The 15608-nt window shown below is 34.5% G+C and overlaps 1 protein-coding gene across 1 annotated transcript in view; it reads right to left on the bottom strand.

The window, feature by feature from the left end:
- Nucleotides 1–15608, bottom strand: part of Dnajc1 (DnaJ heat shock protein family (Hsp40) member C1) — a gene marked incomplete at its 3' end in the record, with an annotated part of 219070 nt that overhangs the window by 156028 nt on the left and 47434 nt on the right. The gene's annotated exons all lie outside the window — the stretch shown is intronic.

Below are 15608 nucleotides of genomic sequence, written 5' to 3'. Positions count from 1 at the left end.
GAAAAAAAAAAAAAAAAAAAAAAAAAAAAAAAAAAAGTTAAATAAAGAATTACTGGCAGTTCCACTTCTAGGTCTATCTATACCTAAAAGAATTGAAAGCAGAGGCTCAAACAGATACTTGTGCACCAATATTCATAGCAGTATTATTGACAATAGCCAGTGGAGAAAACCTGAACATCTGTCAACAGATAAATGGACAAAGTGACATATACACACAGTGCAATGTTATTCAGCTTTACGAGGAAAGAAACTCTGAGACATTCTATAACACTGATAAACACTGATGAGCCTTAAGACACTATGAAAACTGTGAAATAAGCCAGGCACAAAAAGACAAATATAGTCATATATAATTGTATTTATATGAGCTACCTAGAGTAAGCAAATTTAGAGAGACAGAAAAGTAGATTAGAGGTTCCCAGGGGCTAAAGAGGAGGAAAGGGTAAATTATTGTCTAATAGGTAATAAAATTTCCGTTTGAGATGACGGAAAAGTTCTAGAAATGCATAGTGACAGTGCACGCAATAAGTAAAAGGACTTAATGCCAATGAATTTTTAAAATGGTCAAAGTGGTAAATTTTATATTATGCATATTTTACCACAAGTGAAAAGAAAAACAAAAAGCAGTATGTTTAATATCTTTTTTTTTTTTTTTTTGGTACCGGGGATTGAACTCGGGTCCTTGTGCTTGCAAGGCAGACAGCAGAACCACTGAGCTAAATCCCCAGCCTCAACTATAATCTTATAAAAGCACTCACATAGGATACTTTAGGAGTCGGAAGAAATTTTAGGTTCAATTAATAGTATGAAAAATGGCAAAAAAAGGAGATGAAAATTAAAAATCTGAAATGATATAAATAAAAACGCCTCAATAGAAAAAAATGCTTACTTTTTATATTTATATTTTATCTATCAACTTAATCACCAATTTATGTATAGTGTACTGCTATATTAATACATGCTATGTGAGGAAACACATAAATGTACAAACATTTTTAAAATAAGTAAATAGAAGCTATAATGTTTTATCTCTGAATTCAACAATTATCTTTTGTAGTCCCAGGCAATGTAAATATCTGTTCCCCTATTTAGGACCCAATGTTCTAAACTAGGCAAAAACCAGGAGCATGGCACAGTCTGCCCATTCTTGCAGGAAACTAGTATTATCCAATAGCAATGTGTAAGTTTACATTTTTCTAGTAGCCTCATTTTAAAAAGTAATGGAAAACAGGAAAATTTAATTTTAAGAATATATTTAAACCAATATATCAAGAATATTATCTTTTCATCATGTAATCAATATTAAAAATTATTCAGATATGTCACATTGGTTTTTTTTAATATGGAGACTTCAAAATCCAGTGTATATTTTTTATAGCAGATCTCAATTCACAAATGGAGTTTTTTATGATCAAAGTAAAAATGAAGTCTAAACCAAATGATAAAATTGTGTTTAACAACAAAACAGTTTATATTCCTTAAGCTTTACAAATTTAATTTTACATTAAAATTAAACACAATGTAAAATTCATATTCTTTGCCTAAGTAAAGAATCATGTTTCAAGTCCTCTGAAGCCTTTGTGTGTCCAGTGGCTACAGTACTGGATAGCCAACCCTGAGCTGCAAACAGTGAGGACTGAAAGGGTTAAAAAGCATACAATGTGGCTAGCTGTCCTGTAGTACGGGCAATATTGAGTTAAAGAGACAGTGCATATAAAAAGATTCAGATGGGGAATACTGTACAAAGATAAAAGGCACCAAACTCTGGTCTCAATCTCAAGATTGACTGGTTGGCTTTCTTGGCCAGGGTGCCATGTTTATTTGTGTATCAGAATGTAGAGTTATTACCCACAGCTTATTATAAGTATATCTACAATCACTTTTATGCAACACAGACTATAATTCTATTTCATTTGACTGAGACCAACATCTGAAATTACAAAATGCCTTCTGGTACACTGAAATAACAGTTACAAATTACTTTATAATACTTTAACTAAATATTTCTATATCATGAGTTAAAGGTGAAATGAATTTAGTCTAAAATAATTTGTCTTAATTTCTCATTTACAATTTTCAAAGGTTATAGGTTAAAAGCTACTTAAACTATCCTTACAGTTTAGCTCATAAACATGAAAACATTTGTTAGTTTATCCAACTGTGATTTAATTGTGTAACATTCTTTCCAAACTAATGTAACTTATATCAGTATTAACAGCAGTATAAATAAAGTATTAATTCCTAAATGAAACTCTTACCAGTCCCACAAATAACTGTTCTCACGAGCTCATATTTCTGTTTCATTCTGTGCACATACATTTCCTCCCAAACTACAGAAAAATGTCAATATAATTTGATATTTGTATTTTTTGCACTTAAACTATATTTTTCCATGTTGCAATGTAGTTTTTACTTACATTAATATTAATGATTATTTGTTAAATTGAGAATACATATTGATTCAAATACTGTATTATACTTTATTTCCAATTTTTACTATCATTACTAAAGCTATAAAAAGAACTAATGAATTAATAAACATGAAAAGTAGGCTTTGTTATCAGGATTTCATAACATAATCTAGATAGCTGCTCATATTGCATTCTGTTACAAAAGCAAAAAAACATTACTGCAGATGACTGGTACTATTAGAAAGACAACTATGATTGCCTATACATGAAACTGTCCTTTAAAAAGATTATACACCATTGTTTTCTTCCATGTTATATCTTTAAAGATTTCTCTTACAGTATAAGTATATAATATGAACAAAATAAATGTTTCTCAATTGTATGTAAAATGGTAATATTTTAATTCTTTGAATCCAAAATGAAAGGGCCTTTATCTTCTTTTGTAAGTCTGAACTGTATACTTCTTTCCTTAACGTAAGTCATTTAAAGTATGCTCCAAATACGTGCACTCTAAAAACAGCCTAAAGCTTCAATTAAAAATCACTTTTAATCCTATGAAACTAACATCCATTGAAATTATTTTAGTACTGTCCATCAAGATGACTATTAAAACTGTTTTCAATGAGGCTTAGCTCTCACTGTCCTGTATTCAACTTTGTGAATCTTTAAAGACTGATTACAAAGAACTAAATGTTATTAAGCCTAGAAAAAAGAAGCTTATGACTGGTATATATTTATGAAGGGTCACCATAAAATTACCTGTATATAATTTAATTTTCAAACCATTAATTTCTTTTGGCCCATGGTTTTTCTGGCAATGACCTAAGTTTTAATATTTATCTTCCCATTTGGCATATTTTTCTAACTAGTTTCCAGATAGCCCAGGGCTCTCCTCTGTGCATCTCAATAATGTGCCAAGTCTGTCACTCTGCAATAATAGACTTGTATTCAAAACTGTGTGGGATCTGATCATTTTAGAACTGTAACTTGACTGTTGTACCACCCAATCTTGGGTTGTCTGGGAACACCAGCCAGACAGGGACAGGGTTTGGGATGGTATATTGTACCTTGTAATGACTAAGTACCAGCTTTTTATATTGCCGGGAAAATCGATCATGCTACATCTCTGGACAATAAATGGTAAAATTTTCTTAAATAAAAGGAAATTCAACATTAAAATAATAATTATTACAAGAGAAATGCATCTTTTCAAAATGTTCCAGTGTCCAAGTAGCTCTACATGTATTTGAGGGATTTTCTCCCAAACCCCATTCCTAATATGTACCATAAAGTAATAAAATATACCCAATGTCAAAAACTAGTTAAGCATAACAAAAAAAAAATAGTTAAGTATCTCCTCAGATAAAAATAAATGAAAACTTGTAGGCTTAAGTAGGGTTTAAGGCCTACTGGGCTCCATGTCTACCACAGGCAGAAGAAACCGGAAGTTTGACTTCCATGGAATAATATCCATGGATTAAAAGTACCTATAAAGACCTAGGATCAGTCTTGATCATTGAAATCAGAGGTCAGCGTAGATCTATTTTAAGAGGCAATGGTTTAGGCCTCACAGCTGAGACCAGGCCAAGGGATCTGCAGACTTGGTATCTAGATCTGCAATGGCCCCAGTGTAACCTCAGGAGGGAGCCCTAAGCTGCCTATATACCGCCTGGTTTCTGTCTAGGTGTCTTGAGAAAAAGTAAAAGCAAATATAAATCCACACAGGGAGAGGCGAGTGGAAATGAGAGAGAAATTCTACTTAAGATGAGCCTGAAAATTAAAATTCCACCAACTGGAATATTGTATTTTAATTCTCAAAGAGAAATGATTTCCACAGTTTAATCATCTATGTACAATTCTCATAACAACCACATTTTTGTAACATGTTTCTATTGTAATGATAGGCTTGAAGCAGATACACAGCTGTATACAGGGGCCCTGCTTTAAAGGTCTACAGCAACTTCTAGAGTATTTCTAATTAAGCTGGTTTTGTGTTCCATGTTTTCAAAGATGGTATTCCCCAAATCATCTTATTTTTCTATCTTCCACAAGTTTCCTTTGCTGACTTTGAGGAGTACCAGGAATTATTTACAGTAACCTCAAACCATGCTTAAAACAGTTCAAAGACAACTATAACTGTTGTGGCCAGGCTCTTGTCTAGAGGAGACTTGGTATACATCTAAAGATGCTAAAAACAAGCAGTCTCTCAAATTGCCTGTATTCTTTCTGTTGTTGTTATTTTAATAATCCTTCTGTTTGGAGAGAATCAACAAATAGTTATTTGCCTTGTGCTGTTTACTTTAAGCATTACAGAAAACTAATTTGAGGGCATATATATTCAGGAGTACTCCAAAGTAGACAGTAAATAAAGTTAAAAGTAGAGATAAGATTTATGGTTTCAACTTTACATAAGCATAAAATTTTCACTGAGTAGTACTATTATCCAAAAGCTTAGTAAGTTGTTTCATAACCCCTATTGTTAGGCATAATTAAGCAAACTAGATGGAAGTACATTGGTGAGGTCTTCTCCCACTCTTGGATCTTTAATATTTTTTTCTTGTTCTCCTCTCAAACTAAAAAAAAAATTTTTTTTTTTTTTTTTTACTGGGGATCGAACTCAGGTCCTTGCACTTGCAAGGCAGGCAGTGGAACCACTGAGCTAAATCCCTGGCCCATCAAACTAAAATTTTTAACATCTTAATTTTTTTTGTATCAGGTGTATTTTAAATAACTGTAGCTAGATAGGTATAAGAACAGGTGACAATAAGATTTACTGCTTCTTCTTAGCTCATTATAAAGTTATAAAAGGCAAAAGCAAAAATATGGTAATTAATAATTCAGTTCAAGGGAAAGCATTACTCACTAGGAGCTATGAAGAGGTGGCAAAAGCAGCTAGTAAAACAGGATGACTTTGGGATCCCTAATTAGTATCACTGAGAGCTGGCCAACTGGCAGACAAATAGAACTGCATCTGGGTATCTTTTCTTAAAATCATTTAATTAAAAATAGCATAATAATCAAAATGGATGACAGCAGAGAATATAGTGAATATTTATAGTTACCAATATATTAAATTAGATGAGAATAAATAGTGAAAAGTGGCAAATTCAAAGTTAAAATTACAAAGTAGGAACACTAGTGCTTTCTTAGTCAAAGCATAAAGATTTAATATGTTAAGTTAATAAATAACACAATATTGCAAAATATAACAGGGAAGTCAGCAAAAGCAAATAACTAATTTGAATTAAACTGATTTCTTGGAGCTACCCTTATTAGGCCTATGCATGGAAGTTCAAATAACCACTGTACCTCGAAGAACAGCATGGAGTTTATATTCGTTGCCTTTACAGACCAAAAACAAGACACAATGCACAGATAACTAACTAGGAAGGTGGTTCCTAGCAGAACTGGAAAAACTAAAAAGCAGAACAACAAAAACTACACTATGTTGAAACACAAAAGAAAGAAAACTACAAGCTATATCCCCAACAAAACAGAAATAGCAGTCAATGACTTCTACCCCAATATATTTAACTAATCTACATCTCACAGAAATCTTAGTTCTCTAAGTTTGTGCATTGCAATATGTACTATCCAATGCCCATTAATCATATTTGGAATATGTTAGAACAAATGAGAAACCCAATTTTTAATTTTAATTAACATTTAAATTTAAAAACTAATGTTCAAACCTTTAAGTATGTTTGGTACAATTTGTGTACATGAAAATCTACTTGTTAGCTGCACATCTTATAAAATCTCAACACATGTCTTTTCAATAAAATTTAGCATCAGAAATGAGGTGTATAAATGTATAATACACATCAGACTTTTAAGAATTAGTACAAAAGGTAGACTATTAAATACTACTGAACTACATTCTAGCCCCATCATTAAACGTTTTTGCAAATCTGACTGCAAACTGAAATAATATTTTAATATAATGGGTTAAATACAATATAGTATTAAAATTGATTCCACCTGTTTTTTAAGTCTTTAAATGTGGCATCTAAAAATACTAAAATTATATCTGTAGCCTGAATAACCTATCACATAGTACTGCTCTGAAGGATACATAACTTGAAAAGTTTGCCATCTGTCAAAAATGTGAAATATTTGTTAGTGAGGATTTGGAAGTGAAGTACTTTTTACCCCCTAGTGTCACAAAATATTGTCTTAGATTACCTCGAATTTGCATACGTTTATATCCCAAAGCCATGGGTACTGTCTTCCTACAGAGGATGATTACAGATCTTCATAGTTTGTTGATACTGGTTGCAGGATGTGTGCAGATATCAAAATCTGCAAATACTCAAGTCCGTTTTATATTAATTAGTATTTGGACATAACAATGCACATCCTCTCCTCTCCTATATCTTGAATCATTCCTGGATTATTTATAATACTATTACAATGTAAATGTTATATAAATAGTTGGTACTCTGTATTATTTAGGGAATTAAAACAAGGAAAAAATCTGTACATATTTAGAAAAGACGCCATTTTCTCCCAAATTTTTTCCATCTACAGTTAATGTGGAACCACAGATACAGAAGGCCAGCTGTATTCCTGAGTTATTACAAAATGTGGTAAGGGATAATCATCCTTTTGCCACTTACTTTCAGTAAGTAATCAAATAACTGAAAGTAAATAATCAAGTAACTGAACGATGCTAAATGTGTGCTCTTTTGGCAGTACATATACTGAAATTGAAAGACACTAATTTCATAAAAAACTCTTGGGTTTTTTCTTTGATTCCCTTACTCATATGTTAAACAATGCTTTTGCTTCTCTGAGAGCCAAGTAAGGGTTTTAGTTTATAAAAGATTTTGGCAAGACTAATTTTATGTTTATATATACATAAAATATCTACTCAAACATAACTTTACCTTATATATTTACACACACACACACAAATATATGAAAAATGTCAGAACTGCATGTCTTAGTGACTTTCCAACCCCTCTCATGCATGGCACTTCATACCAAACTGTGAGATAAACTGGAACAAACTGCTTTTGATGAGGATATCTCTACCTCCACATACTTTCATGAAGTACTTTAAATGGGAAGCTCAGTCTTAAAGGTTCCTGCAAAGTACTGCAAAAAATTTTTTTTCTCATATTTTACTTACACCTCTCATACTTTATTCTTACTTATGCCTACAGTTGTGAAAATACAACCCCTTAACATTTTTAATAGCAATATCCAAAAAAGGCCACAAGATGGAGATATTACTCCATTACTTCTTGTATTTGGATTTAGGCATTTTCCTGTACTTCCCCGAAGGTCATCTACATCCTATTGCTTTGCTGGGTTACAGACTTACTTCATGTTCATATTGCTCAAAACTTCTGAATCATGAACCTTACATAAAATTTATATTCAAATCTCTGTATCAATACAAACTGTATTTGCCCAATTTTGTTAACCTAATTTAGTTGCCAGATATAGTGCCAAAAGCCTTAACTATAGTCAAAAATTAAATCCAATTTAAAAATTTGCTGCAATGAAGGTAATGTGAAGAATGTGCTGCTGGCTTTGACAGGAACTGAAAACAAGAAGTTTTAATCATGTTTTGTGAGATGGTAGCACCGCTGAAATTGTGAAGCTTTTCATGGAAAGTACTTTCAAGATCGATCTAAGTTGTATGATACAAAAAGTCACATTGATTCTGCATAACTACTTCAGAACTGCACAATATAGCATTCATTTGAACACTATCAGATATCTAAATTACTATGCTTTAAACTCAGGAAATCTATTTTCTATTATAGATAAAAAATCCACACAAAAATACCATAAGATATAATTAACTACAAGTAAAAATCACAATTTCCACAGTTCCCATATTTTTTACACACACACTTCCCCAAGTTTAGTCACCAACTATATTAGACAAAATGCTAGTTATAGTGAGAAAGTGCCTATCTACTCTTTTTCCAGTTAACCAAAAGTACGGTAATTAAAAGTAGCTGCTGCTAAGATTTCCAACTTATCCAAAAGCCAGATGTTTCTTGGTAATGTATAAATTCAATTAGTTATTAAATAGCATCCTTAACGTGACATACAGTATTTTAATGGTATGAAGACAGTTATTTTGTCCGGCTAGAAATAAGTTTATATGGACCCTAAGATTTCTGTATGGTCTCTAAGATATTTCTATGGTCTGTTCAGACTTTCCCAATAAATAAGTATGGTGATCTTTTTCCTTTTGGTATTAACTTATTTGCAGTACTGTCCAATATACATACCACAGTATGGTCTCATGTAGCTTTTAAAAATTCTCGTGCTTTTTATAATGAGTTATTTGTATTCCAGAATTTGCTTAACTAAGGAAATTTCTCCCTTTTAGAATTCTAGTGTTTGCTCTGAGTGACATTTTAATACTGGTTCTTTTCATTTTAATACTGCCATTTATACTGTGGTATGTTCTTTATTTAATTTTTGATTGTAGACTCAGCTTTAATATTACAAAACTCAAATTCTATTAGCTGACTGTGTAGCTATGCACAGCTAATACCTACTGCCTCACAAGTAAGAAAATAGGCATCCGTCTAATAACAAAGCATATTGCTCTGTACAGATATTTTCTCTAATCAGAAATGTGGAAGGGGGTAGGTATGTTCTTGGTTTTGCAATTACCTGATTACATGAAATTCTAATTGCTTAATGATGGCAATCTGAAACACTTAATAAGTGAATGAATCCTAACCTTACTTAATTTAGTAAGAAGTAGGATGGAGAACGAAACATAAATTCTTAGATTAAATTTCTAATTAAGTCTTAATGACAAACAAAAACTTACAGGAAGTAGTATTTTAAAACCCAAACAATTTAGCTCTTAAAATACTATGATATTACATAAAACACAGTAATAATATTTTTACTCTACTAGTATAGGACTGAACCATTTTTCAAAATTGTTTTGATGAAAATGAAGATTTCTGAAAAAATACATGAGATATATATATTTACTACAGAATGGCCGAGTGTCCTTCTCCCCCAATCAGACATCTCTCTTTTCAGTGTAATTCTTTTCCCTGAGCTCTTCATAACCCTATATCAGGAAGGTTTGGAATAGTTTTTAATTACAGGTGGAATTAATTGGTATCATTACCATTCAAGCAGACACAATAATGCCCAAGTTAGAAAAGGATTTCTAAAATAATATATTAGCAGTTTATAGAATAAGTAGCTCACTGATGGAAAATATGAGAAAGCTGAGAACAGGCCAGGCATTTTATCAAACCACTTGCTTTGATGTTACTTTAACTGCCACAAAAATTCTCCTCTGGGTAATTATCAAGTCAAATACAAACCCTCACCTCTATCCTACCCTCTGTTTCATTCCAGTCACTGAATAAAACATGATTTTGAAATTCACCATATTAAACCAATCATTAGGTAAAATGGGGACTATGTGATAGGTTTTAGAATATATCTCTCAAATAATTATAATAAGAGGAGCCAATTCCACTTTACCAGTTCAACTTAGGCTATGATCTATGCACAATAAAAAATAAAAGATTCTAACAGTATTCTCATAATTAGTGTAAAAGTAACTCAGAAAAGCATAAAAGGAAAAAAAGGAAACAAAGTATTGCTGTTCTATTATCTCTGAATTCTATGTGGCAAAATTTTCACAATAGACTTGCTTTTCCCAGAAAAATGTGCTCAGGCAATTTTGACCAAACTACGTTACCACACTACATAAAATAGTGTGTACATAAGAAAAGCAAACTAATTTTATGATAATCCAATCAGATACAAATATACATACAATTAAATAAGTACCTGTGTGTGTGATATGCCTACATAAGAAAGATAAATGACTATAAACTTACTCTTTCAGTTAGCTTTCCCATCACTGGGACACAATACCCAACAATCATAACTTAAAGAAGAGTTTTAATTTAGCTCAGTCTGGGGTGATTCAGTCCATAAGCAGCTGGCTCCAATGCAGGAACATCATGCTAGAAGGGCATGGTGGAGAAAAGCTTCTTAGTTCACAGAGGCCCAGGGAACAGAGCAAGGGAACAGCACCAACAGGAAATGGGGAGGGACCATATATATAGTACACAAGACCATGCCTCTATGATCCATCTAGACACTCCTGAGGAAACACTGCTAGGCATTTCTTTTTTTGTTTGTTTTTTGAGACAGGGTCTCATTATGTAGTTGAGACTGACCTGGAACTCACTTTGTAGCCCAGGCTGGTCTCGAACTTACAGTGATCCTCCTGCCTCAGCCTCCTGAGTGCTGGGATTACAGGTATGCACCACCACACCCAGCTGTTAGGTATTTCTTAATCCAGTGAAATTGGCATAACAGGATTAGTGGTCTCAACTCCCACCCATTAACTTTACTCTCAAACACATCTCCCTAAAGTATAATTAATCTCCAAATAAAGACAAGAGCATATTCATGGTTCTACCTAACATAATGCAACTATCCTGTATACAACTAGACATGCAATAATCCCTTTCTTCAAGTCTCAACAGTTTCAGCGTTTTTTAAAAATACAACCCAAGTCTCTTCTGAGACTTAAAACTCTTAACTACGAACCTCTATAAAAATAAAAAGCAAGTTACATAATCCTAAGGTACCACGACACAGGGTAAACATTCCAAAAGAGAGGAATAGGTGGACAGAAAAGAATCAGACCAAAGCAAGACCACCCAGGAGGGCAAACATTAAATCCTATAATCCCATGTCCAGCAACTGGGGCACACAGTGGTAAAATGTGAGTTTCAAAGAGCATGGGTGGTTCCAACCCTATGGACTTGCTGGTTGCAGCCATAAATCCTCTCTCAGGCTAATTTTCCTTGGATGATATTCCATATTACTGGTATCTCCAATGTCCTGGGGTCTCAACTGCACCTTCAGCTTCATTCCCCAATCTAGGTAGAGCCTCCCTTACCCCATAACTCTTGCATTCTGCAATCCAGTAATAATAGCATCATCACATGCACAACACCAAGGTCTGCCACCAGCCCAAGCAGTAGCCGGGCCTCTTTTGGACCATGGCTACCGTGGTCTCCTCAGTGCCTGGATGGCTGAGTATGGTGAAATGAATCCCAGGGAACCAATTTCCTAGGAGGTCCTTATTGAGCAGGGATCCCAGGAATTCTCTTCTCAAATGAATGGCAGACACTTTTGAAACCCTGAACTGCCATGGTTAGGGTCTTGCTGATTTTTGATATGCTCAAGACATCTTTCTTTTTATCCCCAAAGTACTTGGTTTCTTTTTAATGGTGTTAATCTCTTTAGCAGTCATATCTTCTTGGGCCCCCAACTTCACACAAGGTTCACTCTAGGCCAAAAATTAAGTCTTTCAAATTTTTTACCTTTGCCTTTTGCTGAACTCTCACTATAAATCTTGCTAAAAGCAGTCACAAGTACCCATATCACAGTTTGAATGTTGGGCTACCTTAAATTTCCTCTGCCAGATTAATTAGTTCACGATCTTTAATCTGTCTGTAGCAAAGTCTCACGACATAGGAAAAATGTAGATATATTTTCCTCCACAATGTAACATATATGCCCTCTAGTCCAATTGCCAATGGAGTTCTTTTTCCCAACTGAAACCTCCTGAGCTTGGCCTTTACTGTCCACATTCCTATCAGAATCTATGTCTTCTGAACTCTGACCAGAACAGCCCATCAAACTCTGTTTAGAGCATTCTAGAGCTTCTCTAGCCTACATCTCCAAACCTTTCCAAACTCCTCCTGAAAAAGAGTTCCAAAAATGTGTAAACTACATGGTCAGGTACAATTATAGCAACACTAGTACCACTTTTCTGTATTATTCAGCTTTCCCACTGCTGGGACACACTGCTTGACATCCACACTTAAAAAAGGAGAATTTTAATTTAGCTTATGGTTTAGAGAGATTCAGTCCACAAACAACTGGCAGTATCATGGAATAAAAACAGAAAGAGGAAGGCAACAGTAAAGGCTCTCTCTGCTTCCTGACTTCCAAGTGGTAGGCAGCTTTCCTGTGCCTCACCCTTCTACCATCATGTTTCTGTCTCATCACAGGTCTAAAGCAATGAAGCCAGATGATCCCAGACAGAAACCTCTCCAACTGTGAGCCAAAATAAAACTGTTCTCCCTTAAATTATTCTTCTGAGGTATTTGGTTTTAGTTGGATATCGTTTCCCTAAAACACTGTTAACTTATACATTTATACATTCTATATATTTGAAAATACAGATTGAAAAATCTTAAAAGGCTCATTAACATTGATTAATAAATTAAAATCCAAATGTTTCAAAAGCATCTATCATTTGATAAGAGCTTTTCTTCTCTTCTCTTTTTTTTTGGGGAGGTATCAGGGATGGAACTCTGGTCCTTGCGCTTACGAGGCACGCTACGGAACCACTGAGCTAAATCCCTGGCCCATCTTTTCTTCTCTTAGCCAAATTTTAGCATTCCTTTGAATATAAGAATGAAGTTAATAAAAAATAAATAAAGAAAATAAAGAACTTTTTAAAGCCAAATAAATAGTAGAAATTGGGGCCAGGGATTTAGCTCAGTGGTTCCACTGCCTGCCTAGCAAGTGCAAGGTCCTGAGTTTGATCCCTGGGACCAATCAATCAATCAATCAGTAAGTTTCTATTCAACTAAATAGTAGAAATTTGTAATGACGGACTGGTACCATTAAGACAGCCATCACTTCAGTATAAAATACTACAAAACTTAAGATAATTTAACTTATCATGATTTCAATTCAGATTTTTACATGAAATATGTATTGTTGGTTAGAATATTGTACTATAAATGGTACTGTGTAAGAAAAGTCATGGCCAAAAGATAATTTAAAAAACAAAAACACAAACCAGAACTGCTGATGGTTCCACAAGAAATAAAAGTGTCAAGGAGCAGGAGCTGCTAGACAAAATACAAATATCATGTGGGATCCTAGAAGTTACTAATAAAAGACCTTTCAATAGCAGATCCTTTTTCCTGTACTCTTTTCATCTCCCTCATCCCCATCTCCTCTGAAAAATTACAGTATACAAATTGGAATACACTATGAATAAATAAAAGGCATTGTAAATATAGGCTGAACCACTAACATGCCATCTGGATTTACTCCTCTCCTAAACACTTTCTGGAACCCCTTCCTAGAGTTCTAGAGATTCCTTTGCTACATAAGGGCTGGAAAGGGCTAAGTATAAATATGACCTATGGAGTTAAAGACTGTCAAGCAACTACTTATTTGGGTAATTATGGTCTAATTTTAGTTACAATATTCACACTGTTGCATTCAGTAAATATTTAAGTGTCCACTGTATGACAAATTGTAAAGGAAATAAGATAGATATTGTCTGTCCTATGCCCAAAGGACAAAGTCCAGAAAGCAAAGAGGTGGCCTGGTCCATGTCCTAAAGGCCCTGGGTTATTCCAGTTATACAGCACAGGGAGGGACTAAGATTTGATGGATTAGGAAATTAAAAACACAGCAGAGGCCAAGGATTTAGCTCAGTGGCACTGCATTTGCCTTACAGGTAACAAGGTGCTGAGTTCAATCTCCAGTACCACCCGCCCCAAAAAAAACCCCACAGTCAGACACTACCACCCAATTTTTTATATTAATTGTCTCCAAGTCTTCCCCTTCATTCTCTCTTGAACCCCGTCTAACCAGACTATTGATTGTACTACTTTACTGAAACAGCACTTGCTGAGGGAGCCAATGACCTCCACACGGTGAAATCTGGTCAATTTTCAGAACTCATCTTATTTGAATTATTATCATCATCTATCCCACAGAGCACTTTCTTGGCTTTGAGGAACTTTCTCTATACAACTTCAAAGGAATACCTTTTCTTGGTTTGCCTCTTCCTTTACTTGTTGTTCCTTCCCATTTCCTTTGCCCTCTTAATCTCCGTTAGGGTTCACATTCCCAAGGCTTAGCTCCCAAATCTCTTCTCTTACACTCATTCTCTTGAGTGAATTCACCTAATTATGGTGGCTTCAAATTACCTTCTTGGTGTAGGGGAAGTGGGAAGGGTAGGGGCAAGGTAATAAGGGAAAAGAAAAAAAAATGAGAAAATGAAAAAATGGAAATAAAGTATTTGTAAATAGGGAAGGGTGAAGGGAGGGCAGGGATAAGGGGAAAAAATGAGAACCAAGACCTGTCATGTAAAGGTGCAAGATCTCAATGATAAATGTAACTGTACTGCATACCTAAAATGTACCAATAAACTCAATGAGAAAAAAAAATTAGCTTCTTGGTCCTAGGGACTCTGGCCCCTGTATCTATGGCAACGCTTTTCGGCCCAGACTACAGACCTGAATAACCAAATGCCTATATGCCAACTCCATTTGAATGCTTAATGGGAAATTTAGTGACAATGAAAATTTAATGCCTTCCCAAACTCATGATTCTCTATCAACCAGATTTCTGTTCCAGGCTTCCTCAACTCAAAAAATGACAGCTGCATCCTGCTAGGTACTGAAGATTATTTTAGACAACGCTTTAGCATGTTCTCCTCAATTTCTTTTTCTCTTACATCCCACATTCAAACCATCAGTAAAATCCTGTCAGTTCTATATTCCCATTAAATCTAGAATCTGATCACTTTGTACCACCTCCACAGTGACTGCTCAAGTCTATTCTACATTCTACATGACGATTATTCTTCTAAGTAACTAATACCTTATAGACTATCCTTAACACAATAAAGCTATCACTTTGAAATTTAAGTCAAATGAAGTATGTCTTCTCTTCAACAGCCACTGATTTCCCAACTTACTTCTAAGAAAAAGACAAAATCCTGCAATGTCCTACGTGATCTTCCCCTACTGCCCATAAACACAAGCTCATCTATTACCATCTTCCTCAATCACTCTGTTGAATATCTGAGTTCCTCCAAAACTCATGTTCAGACCTAACCCCCAATGTGTCCCAAGGTTGGGTATCTGAGGGTGATTAGGTCATAAGGTAGAGCCCTAGTAGTACCCTGTAAAAGAAGCCCCAGAGAGCTGCTTTGACCCTTGCTGATGAGAGGGCATAGCAAGACGGTATCACCTATAAACCAGAAGGTCTTCATCAGACACAGAATCTGTTGGCCCTTGTTCTTGGACTTCATAACCTCCAGGACTATGAGAAATAAATTTCTGTTGCTGAAAAGCTACATGGGGCTGGGTAGTGTTGCACTGGCCAGGCAAGCACAAGGTCATGGGGAGG

This window comes from Fukomys damarensis, unplaced genomic scaffold, assembly GCF_012274545.1.
Source record: "Fukomys damarensis isolate Sample0158 unplaced genomic scaffold, DMR_v1.0_HiC HiC_scaffold_37, whole genome shotgun sequence".
NCBI lineage: Eukaryota > Metazoa > Chordata > Mammalia > Rodentia > Bathyergidae > Fukomys > Fukomys damarensis.
Note: the sequence above shows the minus strand (reverse complement) of the source record. Positions and strands in the feature narration are given on the sequence as shown.